Source organism: Aegilops tauschii, chromosome 3 (assembly GCF_002575655.3).
Source record: "Aegilops tauschii subsp. strangulata cultivar AL8/78 chromosome 3, Aet v6.0, whole genome shotgun sequence".
NCBI lineage: Eukaryota > Viridiplantae > Streptophyta > Magnoliopsida > Poales > Poaceae > Aegilops > Aegilops tauschii.
The window spans coordinates 197,789,348-197,801,769 of NC_053037.3; positions in this window are offsets into that span (position 1 = coordinate 197,789,348).

The following is a 12,422-nucleotide window of genomic DNA, read 5'->3' on the forward strand; positions in this document are numbered from 1 at the left end:
ACAGGAGTGTTGTGTGATTTTTTTTATTTTTCGGGGTTCGTTTGGACATTTTTATGCATTAACTGAGTTTTCAATGCATTTATTGTGCATAATTCAAATTTGAACTACATGCACATGCTCCCTGCATATAAATTGGTTGAAAAATCCAATCTGTGTACTTGGGTGCATGCTTAGGTCCCATGCAAGAAATGGGCATGAATTGCAAACTCCAGGGCACAGTTGATTGCTGGCAAAACATTGAGATGCCTGGTTTTTAAAATTTAGTAAATCGAAAACTCGTCTGAACTTCATGAACATGGCATGCTATCATGGAGCGGCATCAACATGCCGTGGTACAAATTTTGTCCAATTTGGGTATATGCTTCTCAAAATCCGGAGCTTCTCACAACAAGCATGATCGTTTTCGGTAGGTAACGTCCCACCTTTGGGGACAAAACGATATCCATTGCCTCTTATTGCTTTCAAATTTTTTTCTCGTGTCAACATAGAACAACAGGAGTGTTGTGTGAATTTTTGTGATTTTCCGTGGTTCGTTTGGACATTTTAATGCATTAACTGAGTTTTCAATGCATTTTATGTGGTTAATTCAAATTTGAACTACATGCACATGCTCAAGTGCATATAAATTGGTTGAAAAATCAAATCTGTGTCCTTGGGTGCATGCTTAGGTCCCATGCAAGAAATGGGAATGAATTTCAAACACCGGGGCATCGTTGATTGCCGGCAAAGCATTGAGATGCCTGGTTTTTAAATTCTAGTAAATCCAAAACTCATCTGAAATTCATGAAAATTGGCATGCTATCATGGAGCGGCATCAACATGCTGTGGTACAAATTTTGTCCCATTTGGGGCAGGTTTGGGTATCTGCTTCTCACAAACCGGAGCTACTCACAACAAGCATGATGGATTTCGGTAGGGAACGTCCCTCCTTTGGGGACGAAACAATATCCATTGCCTCTTATAGCTTTCAATTTTTTTTCTCATGTCAACATAGAACAACAGGAGTGTTGTGTGAATTTTTGTGATTTTTCGGGGTTCATTTGGACATTCTAATGCATTAACTGAGTTTTCAATGCATTTTATGTGCATAATTCAAATATGAACTACATGCACATGCTCCAGTGCATATAAATTGGTTAAATATCAAATTTGTGTCATCGGGTGCAGGCTTAGGTCCCATGCAAGAAATGGGCATGAATTTCAAACACCGGGGCACCGTTGATTGCCGGCAAAACATTGAGATGCCAGGTTTTTAAATTCTAGTAAATTCAAAACTCGTCTGAAATTCATGAAACTTGGTATGCTATCATGGAGCGGCATCAACATGCCGTGGTACAAATTTTGTCCCATTTGGGGCAGGTTTGGGTATATGATTCTCACAAACCGGAGCTTCTCACAACAAGCATTATGGTTTTCGGTAGGGAATGTCCCACCTTTTTGGACGAAACGATGTCCATTGCCTCTTATTGCTTTCAATTTTTTTTCTCGTGTCAACATAGAACAATAGGAGTGTTGTGTGATTTTTTTCGGGGTTCGTTTGGACATTTTTATGCATTAAATGAGTTTTCAATGCATTTATTGTGCATAATCCAAATTTGAATTACATGCACATGCTCCAGTGCATATAAATTGGTTGAAAAATCAAATATGTGTCCTTGGGTGCATGCTTAGGTCCCATGCAAGAAATGGGAATGAATTTCAAACACCGGTGCATCGTTGATTGCCGGCAAAACATTGAGATGCCTGGTTTTTAAATTCTAGTAAATCCAAAACTCGTCTGAAATTCATGAAAATTGGCATGCTATCATGGAGCGGCATCAACATGCCATGGTACAAATTTTGTCCCATTTGGGGCAGGTTTGGGTATATGCTTCTCACAAACCGGAGCTTCTCACAACAAGCATGATGGTTTACGGTAGGGAACGTCCCACCTTTGGGGAAGAAACGATATCCATTGCCTCTTATTGCTTTCAAATTTTTTTTTCATGTCAACATAGAACAACAGGAGTGTTGTGTGAATTTTTGTGATTTTTCGGGCTTTGTTTGGACATTTTTATGCTTTAACTGAGTTTTCAATGCATTTTATGTGCATAACTAAAATTTGAACTACGTGCACATGCACCAGTGCATATAAATTGGTTGAAAAATCAAATTTGTGTCCTTGGGTGCATGCTTAGGTCCCATGCAAGAAATGGGCATAACTTGCAATCACCGAGGCACCGTTGATTGCCGGCAAAACATTAAGATGCCTGGTTTTTAAATTCTAGTAAACCCAAAACTCGTCTGAAATTCATGCAACTTGGCATGCTATCATGGAGCGGCATCAACATGCCGTGGTACAAATTTTGTCCGATTTGGGGCAGGTTTGGTTATATGCTTCTCACAAACCGGAGCTTCTCAAAACAAGCATGATGATTTTCGGTAGGGAATGTCCCACCTTTGGGGATGAAACGACATCCATTGCCTCTTATTGCTTCCAATATTTTTTTCTCGTGTCAACATAGAACAACAGGAGTGTTGTGTGATTTTTTTTATTTTTCGGGGTTCGTTTGGACATTTTTATGCATTAACTGAGTTTTCAATGCATTTATTGTGCATAATTCAAATTTGAACTACATGCACATGCTCCCTGCATATAAATTGGTTGAAAAATCCAATCTGTGTACTGGGGTGCATGCTTAGGTCCCATGCAAGAAATGGGCATGAATTGCAAACTCCAGGGCACAGTTGATTGCTGGCAAAACATTGAGATGCCTGGTTTTTAAAATTTAGTAAATCGAAAACTCGTCTGAACTTCATGAAACATGGCATGCTATCATGGAGCGGCATCAACATGCCGTGGTACAAATTTTGTCCAATTTGGGTATATGCTTCTCAAAATCCGGAGCTTCTCACAACAAGCATGATCGTTTTCGGTAGGTAACGTCCCACCTTTGGGGACAAAACGATATCCATTGCCTCTTATTGCTTTCAAATTTTTTTCTCGTGTCAACATAGAACAACAGGAGTGTTGTGTGAATTTTTGTGATTTTCCGTGGTTCGTTTGGACATTTTAATGCATTAACTGAGTTTTCAATGCATTTTATGTGGTTAATTCAAATTTGAACTACATGCACATGCTCAAGTGCATATAAATTGGTTGAAAAATCAAATCTGTGTCCTTGGGTGCATGCTTAGGTCCCATGCAAGAAATGGGAATGAATTTCAAACACCGGGGCATCGTTGATTGCCGGCAAAGCATTGAGATGCCTGGTTTTTAAATTCTAGTAAATCCAAAACTCATCTGAAATTCATGAAAATTGGCATGCTATCATGGAGCGGCATCAACATGCTGTGGTACAAATTTTGTCCCATTTGGGGCAGGTTTGGGTATCTGCTTCTCACAAACCGGAGCTACTCACAACAAGCATGATGGATTTCGGTAGGGAACGTCCCTCCTTTGGGGACGAAACAATATCCATTGCCTCTTATAGCTTTCAATTTTTTTTCTCATGTCAACATAGAACAACAGGAGTGTTGTGTGAATTTTTGTGATTTTTCGGGGTTCATTTGGACATTCTAATGCATTAACTGAGTTTTCAATGCATTTTATGTGCATAATTCAAATATGAACTACATGCACATGCTCCAGTGCATATAAATTGGTTAAATATCAAATTTGTGTCATCGGGTGCAGGCTTAGGTCCCATGCAAGAAATGGGCATGAATTTCAAACACCGGGGCACCGTTGATTGCCGGCAAAACATTGAGATGCCAGGTTTTTAAATTCTAGTAAATTCAAAACTCGTCTGAAATTCATGAAACTTGGTATGCTATCATGGAGCGGCATCAACATGCCGTGGTACAAATTTTGTCCCATTTGGGGCAGGTTTGGGTATATGATTCTCACAAACCGGAGCTTCTCACAACAAGCATTATGGTTTTCGGTAGGGAATGTCCCACCTTTTTGGACGAAACGATGTCCATTGCCTCTTATTGCTTTCAATTTTTTTTCTCGTGTCAACATAGAACAATAGGAGTGTTGTGTGATTTTTTTCGGGGTTCGTTTGGACATTTTTATGCATTAAATGAGTTTTCAATGCATTTATTGTGCATAATCCAAATTTGAATTACATGCACATGCTCCAGTGCATATAAATTGGTTGAAAAATCAAATATGTGTCCTTGGGTGCATGCTTAGGTCCCATGCAAGAAATGGGAATGAATTTCAAACACCGGTGCATCGTTGATTGCCGGCAAAACATTGAGATGCCTGGTTTTTAAATTCTAGTAAATCCAAAACTCGTCTGAAATTCATGAAAATTGGCATGCTATCATGGAGCGGCATCAACATGCCATGGTACAAATTTTGTCCCATTTGGGGCAGGTTTGGGTATATGCTTCTCACAAACCGGAGCTTCTCACAACAAGCATGATGGTTTACGGTAGGGAACGTCCCACCTTTGGGGAAGAAACGATATCCATTGCCTCTTATTGCTTTCAAATTTTTTTTTCATGTCAACATAGAACAACAGGAGTGTTGTGTGAATTTTTGTGATTTTTCGGGCTTTGTTTGGACATTTTTATGCTTTAACTGAGTTTTCAATGCATTTTATGTGCATAACTAAAATTTGAACTACGTGCACATGCACCAGTGCATATAAATTGGTTGAAAAATCAAATTTGTGTCCTTGGGTGCATGCTTAGGTCCCATGCAAGAAATGGGCATAACTTGCAATCACCGAGGCACCGTTGATTGCCGGCAAAACATTAAGATGCCTGGTTTTTAAATTCTAGTAAACCCAAAACTCGTCTGAAATTCATGCAACTTGGCATGCTATCATGGAGCGGCATCAACATGCCGTGGTACAAATTTTGTCCGATTTGGGGCAGGTTTGGGTATATGCTTCTCACAAACCGGAGCTTCTCAAAACAAGCATGATGATTTTCGGTAGGGAATGTCCCACCTTTGGGGATGAAATGACATCCATTGCCTCTTATTGCTTTCAATTTTTTTTCTCATGTCAACATAGAACAACAGGAGTGTTGGGTGATTTTTTTTATTTTTCGGGGTTCGTTTGTACATTTTTATGCATTAACTGAGTTTTCAATGCATTTATTGTGCATAATTCAAATTTGAACTACACGCACATGCTCCAATGCATATAAATTTGTTGAAAAATCCAATCTGTGTACTTGGGTGCATGCTTAGGTCCCATGCAAGAAATGGGCATGAATTGCAAACACCGGGGCACCGTTGATTGCTGGCAAAACATTGATATGCCTGGTTTTTAAAATGTAGTAAATCCAAAACTCGTCTGAAATTCATGAAACTTGGCATGCTATCATGGAGCGGCATCAACATGCCGTGGTACAAATTTTGTCCCATTTGGGGCAGGTCTAGGTATATGCTTCTCACTGCCTCTTATTGCTTTCAAATATTTTTCTCGTGTCAACATAGAACAACAGGAGTGTTGTGTGAATTTTTGTGATTTTCCGCGGTTCGTTTGGACAGTCTAATGCATTAACTGAGTTTTCAATGCATTTTACGTGGATAATTCAAATTTGAACTACATGCACATGATCAACTGCATATAAATTGGTTGAAAAATCAAATCTGTGTCCTTGGGTGCATGCTTAGGTCCCACGCAAGAAATGGGAATGAATTTCAAACACCGGGGCGTCGTTGATTGCCGGCAAAACATTGAGATGCCTGGTTTTTAAATTCTAGTATATCCAAAACTCGTCTAAAATTCATGAAAATTGGCATGCTATCATGGAGCGGCATCAACATGCTGTTGTACAAATTTTGTCGCATTTGGGGCAGGTTTGGGTATATGCTTCTCACAAACCGGGGCTTCTCATAAAAGGCATGATGGTTTACGGTAGGGAACGTCCCACCTTTGGGGAAGAAACGATATCCATTGCCTCTTATTGCTTTCAAATTTTTTCTGGTGTCAACATAGAACAACAGGAGTGTTGTGTGAATTTTTGTGATTTTTCGGGGTTTGTTTGGACATTTTTATGCTTTAACTGAGTTTTCAATGCATTTTATGTGCATAACTCAAATTTGAACTACATGCACATCCTCCAGTGCATATAAATTGGTTGAAAAATCAAATTTGTGTCCTTGGGTGCATGCTTAGGTCCCATGCAAGAAATGGGCATGAATTGCAATCACCGGGGCACCGTTGATTGCCGGCAAAACATTGAGATGCCTGGTTTTTAAATTCTAGTAAATCCAAAACTCGTCTGAAATTCATGAAAATTGGCATGCTATCATGGAGCGGCATCAACATGCCATGGTACTAATTTTGTCCCATTTGGGGCAGGTTTGGGTATATGCTTCTCACAAACCGGAGCTTCGCACAACAAGCATGATGGTTTACGGTAGGGAACGTCCCTGTCACAGCCCCAGATCAGCCCTTGTCTGACTTTGCTTGTTCCTCATGCATCATGTTTAAATTTTGCTTAAACTTGAAATAGGGGTGATCAATCCCTAGCACCCAAAAGAACTCAACTAGGTTCAACTTAAAAACATTTTCAATGAACCCAAATGCCCTTTAGAAAAGTTCATGATTTTTGTTCAAGGTGAAAACCTCTGCCAAATGATGCACCTATTTCTATGCCATCCTGGATTTTTGAATTAAATCTTATTGTATTTTACTTTTGGGCATTTAAATGCTATAAATAATTTAGATGTTCAAATAATGTTGGAACTATTTTTGGGCCACTGAAATAATTCAGCAAGTGTCCATGAATATTTTCAGGATTTTAGGAAATGCCTTGGTATTTTTCCTAAGCCCAAAACAGAGGCAAATAATTAGAAAACAGAAACAAATTAGAAAAACAGAAAGCAGAGAGAGGAGATACCTACGTGGCACCCACCACAGCCACCTGGTCGGCCCAGCTGGCGGCCCAGCCCACCAGGCGCTCTCCTGTCGCCTTCCTCCTCGCGCCAGTAGGCGAGGGCGCGTGCCCGACGCGCGCAGCTACACGCCGCGGCCACCTCCTCCCTCCCAGCCTGCCTGGCTCCTCCCCGTTGCACCTAGACGGCGCCACGACACCCCCTCGACGCCTCGACCGCTCCCCCGAACGCTCTCCCCCTCCTCTGTTCTTCCCGCCGAACGCCTCCGTCGCCGCCGCTCGCCACCACCGCGGACACCGCCATCCCGGCGACGCCCTGAGATGCCCAAGAGCTCCGCCTAGTATCCCTCTTCCTCCTCGTCGAGCTGTGCAACGCCGGACGCCCCCGAGTGCCTCCACGTCATCGTCTTCAACCTCCCAACGCCGGAGATCCCTCTCGCCGCCCCGCTCGCTCCAGTGCTTCCCCGAGCACGCCGAGGCCACCTCTGCACTCACTGTGAGCCCCTGCGTCGAACCCCCCACCTCTCTGCTCCGTTTGCTCATTGTAGACGCCGCCCCCTTGCTCACCGTAGCACGCCGCCGCGCGAGCTCGACGCCAGCATCACTCCGGTGACCATTTGGTCACGCGCGGTGCCTAACACACTCACCGCACCTCGTAGCGTCTCGCTAGTGCATCCATTCACCCACTAGCACGCTACAGCAGCAAAACCACCGACGCCTGAACTCCGGCCGCCGCATTCGTGCTCGCCGCCGTCGACTTAGACCACCCCAGCTCCTCCCGCTTGGCCTACTAGATGCGCGCGAGCCCCAGCTACGCGTAGGACCAAACCGCGGTCGATTTGGTCGACCGTGGGCAAATCCCGAGCCCCTCCGCCGTCCCGGGTTTCACCGGCGACGAGCCGTGGACCAAGTCCGGCGGGTTTGACCCTGCTTGACCGGGGTTTGACTTCCCCCTGACCCACTGACGTGTGGGGCCAGCCCCTGTTAAAAGTTAGTTTAGTTTAAAACCTAAACTTAATTAGGCACTGAGAGACTGACAGGCAGGTCCCACGGGTCAGGTTTGACCCTGGCCAGCCCGTTGACTCGCTGACGCAGTGATGACATCAGGCTGACGCAGTATTACATTTTCTGGATTTAAGTTTATTCAGGAAATTCCAGAAAATAGTATAAACTTCTAAAAATCATATAAAATCAACCGTAGCTCAGAATGAAATAATTTATATATGAAAAATTATCAGAAAAATGCAATCTATCCATCTGTATCATTTTCATGCATGTCAAACTAAGTTATACCTGCTGTATAGGTGAAAACATGATAATGACATTATAGATGCTAAATATGGAGTTTGCATATGAACCCTTAGCTCATATGGACCTCATTTAAACTGTTGCTAGATGCATTAGTGTAAATCATAACATCCTTGACATGTCATAATCATGCATCATAATTGTTGCATTGCATTGATTGTGTTCTTCCTTGTTTGCCGGTGATTGTCCCCTCTCGATAAGCCGTGATTCCGACGATGAGTTCGATGACACCGATGAAGAACTATAATATCTTCAGAAGTGCCAGGCAAGCAAAACCCCCTTGTTCATTCCGATACAATCCCATTCTCTCGCTCCTTCTCTCTTTTACTGCATTAGGACAACAACGATTCAACTATTACATGCTGCGGTAGTTGAACCCCTTATCCTCTGCATGACCTGTCATTGCCACAGTAAATAGATGAAACCCACTAGCATGAGTAGGAGTTGTTTGAGCCCGGATGTGCCTACTCATTCATGCTTGTTTGTCATGCCTGCTACTGCTTAGAGTTGAGTCGGGTCTGATTCATCGGGGATGAGTTGGAATGGTGATGAACATGTCCTACTGTGTGCGAGCTAAGTGTGTGAACACGATTTGGTAAAGGTAGCGGTGAGAGGCCATGTAGGAGTACATGGTGGGTTGTCTCCTTGAAGCCGTCCTCAGGAACTGAGTTCTGTGTTTGTGATCCATGATACAGTTACTACCACGCATTGGGCCCGAAACCAATGGACCCTCTCGGCTTCTTAATCACCCTTGTCCTCTGTCCAGGAGTTGCAAGTAGTTTCTGGTGTTTGTAGTATGCTGGAGGCCGTGGGCAGCGCTGACCGGAGGGGTGGGCTGTGATGCGGTAGGCACGTGGCCGGGCATGCCGGGCGCCCGTTTGGTGTCTCGGAACCCCGCACACATCATTCGGGGCCGTATGTGGAAACCTCGGCCGGACTCCCTGCGGATGGAACCTGAATAGGCGATAAACCTGGACTAGAGACTTGAGTGTTTAGGTAGGCTGTGGCCGACACCCTCGCTGGGCCTCCGCTTGAAGGTTGCCGAGTACATGTCGTGTAAACGGCGGTAAGTGGTGAGAGCGTGTGTGTCGAAGTACACCCCTGCAGGGTTAACATCATCTATTCGAATAGCCGTGTCCGCGGAAATGGACTTCTGGGTTGCCTATAACAGTTCATAGACAAGTGAAAGTGGATACTCTAAAATGCGCAAGATAAGCGTGAGTGCTATGGATGGCGTTCTCGTAGGGAGACGGGAGCGGATCCATAGTGGTGTATTGGTATGGTGATTATGTGGACTCGTGTGCGCCACCTCAAAAGAGTTACTTGCAATTGTAGCTTAGGATAGCCACCGAGTCAAAGCTGGCTTGCTGCAGTTAAACCCCACCACCCCCTTTTGGTACCGATGCATATGTAGATAGTTCTGATGTAAGTCTTGCTGGGTACATTTGTACTCACGTTTTCTTATTTTATGGTTTGCAGAGAGACGTCAGTCTCGCTAGTAGTTCCGTGTGGACTTCGACGTTTAGCTTGATACCTCAGCTACGATCTTGTGCCCTCGGCAGGATCTGATAGATAGTCAGGCTTCTCAGCCTTTTTCATTTTGTAGATGTCTGTACTCAGACATGTTAAGCTTCCGCATGTGCTTTGACTTGTATGCTCTGAATGTTGGGTCATGAGACCCATGTTTGTAATATCTGGCTCTTCGGAGCCTAATGAATAAATACTCTGAGTCGTAGAGTCTTGTTGTGATGCCATGTTGTATTTGCACATATCGAGCATATTGTGTGTATGATTGAAATGCTTGGTATGTGTGGGATCCGACAACCTAGTTGTTTATCCTTGGTAGCCTCTCTTATGGGGAAATGTAGTCTTGTGCTTCCATGAGCCATAGTAGTCCGCTACAGCCCGGTTCACCGGAGTCCTGCTAGCCCAGCACTACTGCTCCGGAACACTTGACTGGCCGGCATGTGATTCACTTCGTTCCTGTGTCTGTCCCTTCGGGGGAATGTCACGCGGTGACATCCGGAGTCCTGCCTAGCCTGCTACATCCCGGGTTCCCGGAGTCCTGTTAGCCTAGTGCTACAGCCCGGATTCGCACGCTGCTGACCGACACGTTCGATGTTGATTCATGTATGCCTGTCCCCATACGTTAGTGCCGCTTTGGGTTCACGACTAGCCATGTCGGCCCGGGTTCTCTGTCATATGGATGCTAGCGACATTATCATATACGTGAGCCAAAAGGCGCAAACGGTCCCGGGCCATGGTAAGGCGACACCGTGGGAATACCGTGCGTGAGGCCGCAAAGTGATATGAGGTGTTACAGGCTAGGTCGGTGTGACTTAGAATCGGGGTCCCGACAGCGTTGGTATCAGAGCCTGACTGCCTGTAGGATTACCAAGCCAAACTGGTCGAAGTTGAGTCTAGAAATGCTTTAGTTATGTAAGGGAATTGATTGTGGAAGGGAACGTAAGGCTCTTTTGCTCCTTTACCTTATGCCCTCTAATCCGAGTCACCCTCTTCTCATTCTACGGGGATTAAGAACTAGGCTTCCCATCTTTCTATCAGGATCACGTGTTACTAATCCGTAGACTCGTAGGATTGTTGGTCTCAAGCCTCAGTTCAGTTTCTACCACTACAGTGTGTTGTTAGTTGGACTTGGAACCTTGATATGATGTTGTTGAGCAATTATGCCACCATTTTTGTAGGATGTCTCAATTCTTTTGAGCATTTACAGCCGTTACACTGTCCGAGTCATCCCAGGTTCCTAAATGGTCTGATGCATTTGCAAATCCTTTCTTTCCGTTCTCGATGTTCCTTTGGGCCAGATTAACCACACTAATCGTTGAGTTGAGGTACTCTGTTGCCTTCACATATATGTTGGAGTTATTATTATGACCCTAGGTGTCTTAGAGGACCACTTAGTAATCTAGCAATGCTTGCATCCCCAGTGTAATGATTCTGGCCATTATTCTTGAAAGCATCCCGTGATGCCATTTAGTTAGTAGGCATTCTATTTCTGGGTTCTTGAACCCAAGATTCACTCTACTTAACTCGTGTAGCTAGTGTTTGTTCGTTCCTTTAGGTTATTAGTAACCTTTGCATTAGTCCACGAGGTCCGTGGTATATCGTTCTTCCAAATACCATGAACCATTCTTGGCAGGAGTTCTTTTGAAACCAAAAGGTCACGACCAGAGTGCTCTTAATGAGTTCTCCATTCTACATTGTGACTCTGCCAGTCCTACCTTTCTGCATGGGTTATCTAGAAGAAACTTGTTGGACTTGGTTCGACATACTAATCTATGCATCCACAACTCAGAAAAACATATGTTTCCTTGAGTTGTCCCTCTTTAGTTGTTTTCTGGCCCTCGTCTATCAATTGATAGTCAGGAGTAATGGTGCATTTGCGTTATCGATGCCTATTATTCTTGTGGTCCGTCAAGCCGTTCTATTCCAGAATGACTAGGAGAAACAAACTCCAGTACCTCGTCCATCTCTGGGATTGGGTCAAAGTAGTTGTATTCCGCAGATCAAATGCCTAACCAGCTTTTGTTCTGTTCTACCTTCGAGTATTACCCTCTTTATGTCAGGAATCTCATGAGGATTGCACCAACCCTTATGAATTCTTGTTGCAGTGATAGTTCTGGCCATCGTTATTCATTCCTCGGTCTCCGTGTTATTGTAACCGAAATACTGACAAGTGAATCGTGGTGTGTGAAATCTATACTCCTAGCAACCCTGTTGCTTGGTAGTTAATGGACAATACTCTCACTCTTAGCGTGTTGGTTATTAAATCATCATCCTAAGATTGATCGTGCTACCTAGTCCTTATTCCCGGTGCACTTTTCGATCAATGAGTTAGGATAGTGTCAGTCCTTGCTTATTCGGTCATATCATCTTGCCCTGAAAAGCAAGATTGTTCTCGATCTTAATAACATGTCGGTGGATCGTGATTTTCCAAATATCTTCTTGGAAGTACCACCAGGTTGTCCCTGACAGATATGTTGAGTTCGTGAACAAGTTGGTTTTCCAATAAACCACCCCTTCTCCAAGAATCTGTGTTGGATACCCCTGAACTAGTTGGTCAAGCTAAACAACAACTTGGAGAGTTGGAAGATAAAAGCTTGTCTAACTTAGTTCATTTCCAAAGGGATATCTTGTGTCTGTGTGTGTTGAAGAAAGATGATATCTTCATTGATTGATCCTCGTGATCAATTGTTGGATCTATTGTCTTACCCAAATCTTTGATTTGCGTATGGGCTATCATCAAA